The sequence below is a fragment of the Echinops telfairi genome, unplaced genomic scaffold (assembly GCF_000313985.2).
Source record: "Echinops telfairi isolate 266 unplaced genomic scaffold, ASM31398v2 ScPeMD7_7401;HRSCAF=8416, whole genome shotgun sequence".
Lineage (NCBI taxonomy): Eukaryota > Metazoa > Chordata > Mammalia > Afrosoricida > Tenrecidae > Echinops > Echinops telfairi.
In genome coordinates this window covers 4,409,645-4,412,412 of record NW_022111301.1, presented here as the reverse complement: position 1 = coordinate 4,412,412, position 2,768 = coordinate 4,409,645, and positions in this window count along the sequence as shown.

The window sequence follows — 2,768 nt, the reverse complement described above, 5'->3', positions numbered from 1 at the left end:
ATATGATCTGAGATGCACTATCACAAAATGATAAAGTTGTTTTCAAAGTGAACTAGGGACATACAGAAACCATAGTTATATGAATAAATTTTTATCTCTCATTTGATTGTATCTCTAATATAAGAACACTAGTTTTTGTGATGTGGCCCTTCCTGGTACTCAGCCTCATAAGATCACTGAAGGTACAGATTCCATAGAAAAGTGTTGTGAAGAAATCAAATGGTGCCTGGCTATCAGGAAAAATAGAGTCTGACATCCTAAAATCTTGCATTAAAACAAGCACTCATCTGATGGACTAGTCAGTTAAATCCACAAAAAAAGAAGTGTACCAGCATGTGTGAACCAAAGATTGGAAACAATAAGTTCCAAACCTGGAGGAGGGAAAGGTACCAGTGCCTAAATTCTAAACGCATAGTATTCAGAATGCTATGGATGATAGCGGAAACCCAAAATCCACTTTCAGGGTTTCAATGTAAATTGAGTCCCAGGTGAATCCCCATTGTTCACAGACTAGGAACACGAACAGACCTAATATTAGACATAAAAGCAGTGTAAAGTGGTTCTTAGCAATTGGTCTTAGAATGGAACATAACAGCTTGTCATTACATCTTCCTTTGGACCAATTTTCAATTTATCCTAATTTTTTCAAAATCATTTTACTGGGGGCTCATACAGCTCTTATGACAATCCATACATCCATCCATTGTGTCAAGCACATTTGTATATTTGTTGTCATCAGCATCCTCAAAACACCTTCTTTTCACCTGAGCCCTGGGTAACAGCTCATCATTTTTCCTTCCCTCCCTTACCCTCCCTCATGAACCCTTGATAATTTATAAATTGTCATTATTTTTTCATTCTTACACTGACCAATGTGTGCCTTCAACTACTTTTCAGTTGTCAGTCCCCCAGGGAAGGGGTTATATGTAGATCATTGTGATAGGTTCCCCTTTTCTTCCGCCACCTTCCCCTCACCCTTCTGGTATCACCACTCTCATTATTGGTTCTCAGGGCCTTATCTGTCCTGGATTCCCTGTGTTTCCACTTCTTATCTGTACCAGTGTACAGGCTCTGGTCTAGCTGGATTTGTAAAGTAGAATTGGAATTATGGTAGTGGGGGGAAGGAAGCATTAAAGAACTAGAGGAAAGTTGTATGTTTCACTCGTGCTATACTGCACCCTGACTGGCTTGTCTCTTTCTAGTGACCCTTCTGTAAGTTGATAAAGTAATATACTGACAAAAGCCAGAACCAGGCTCCATGCTGTGGGGTAGATTCCAACCCATAGCAGAGTAGGGTTAGAGTAGAAAACTTCTATTGTCTTTCCTATATTTGCAGGGTAGCAAAATATGCATATTGGTCAAATTGATTCATTAGTTACAAAAATGTGTCATGCTAATGTAAGATAGTAATTCTAGGAGGAACATACATGCCAGCATCCTCCCCTCACCCACCCACTTAAAAAAAATTAACCTGTGCTGAAATAAATCACTTACTGAAAAATATCTGGCATAGAATGTCTTGAGTTAGGTGCCACTGGTATTTCCCAGATGACATAAGCTTGCTTGCTGAAAGTGAGGTGGACTTGAAGCACTTGCTGCAGAAGAGCAAGAATTGCAGCCTTCAGTATGGATTGCAACTCAATGTCAAGAAGACCAAAATACTCAACTGGACCAAAAGGTAGTGTTGCGATAAACAGAGAAATGGTTTAGGTTGTAAAGATTTTGTCTTGATTGGAACAAACAATTCCAAATCAATGTTCATGGAAGCAGCAGTCAAGAGCTTGAAAGATGGGTTGTATTAAGTAAATTTACTGCAAAAAAAATGTCTTTAGAGTATTGGAAAGCAAGAATGTTTCTTTGAGGACTACGGTGTGCCTTACCAAGGCAAATTCTTTTCAATTACCTCATATGCATGTGAAACAACAACAATAAGTCAGTGATTGATCAACTTTTCAGTCTCCAGGACTTAGAGGGAGCCATGGCCAGAAGTAGAGAGAATGATTGCTCACTAGTACCAAAGAAGAAGAATCAAAAACAATGCATTTTTTAGGCCCAGGATCCCTGTACTGAAATGTTCCTAGTCTCAGGAGCCAGAGAGAACCATAGCACCAGAGACAGCAAGTGATGATAAGAAGTATTGGCAGGGAAACAGCAACAATAGACCAGAACACCCCAACATGACCAGAGAATGATATGGCTCTACTTGTCATGCTGATCTGCAGAAAGAGCAAGCTGAGTGTCTCACATCTCAGTCTTATTGGTGGAATTGGGTGGCTCTAGGCACAAATTGGCAGAGATAAAACACTTTACAAAATTTTCCTGAACAGGCTAAGAGGTCAAGGAGATTTAAGAGAGAGGCGTGCTGGCACACACAAAAAAGCTATTTTAAAAAGTGTGCTAGTTAGAGTTCACTAGAGAAACAAATCCAGAGACAATCATATGTGTATACGAAATAGTTTATATACAAAAGCAATTATAATATTGAGAAAACATCCCAGTCTAGTCCAGATCAAGTCCATAAGTTCGATATTAGCCCATATGTCTGATACTAATCTATAAAGTCCTCCTCAAACTCATGAAACACATGCAATGGCACCGAATGCAGGAAGATCACAAGCCAGTGGGTGGAAAGTCTGGTGGATCCAGTGGCAGTGGAAGCATCTCAGTGCTGGCAGGGTCTGCACTTGGCTCCTTCAGTTCTAATGTAGCTCCATGTGTCTTCTCCACAGGAATGGCTTCTAGGGAGTGACCAGGTGTCTCACCTCCAT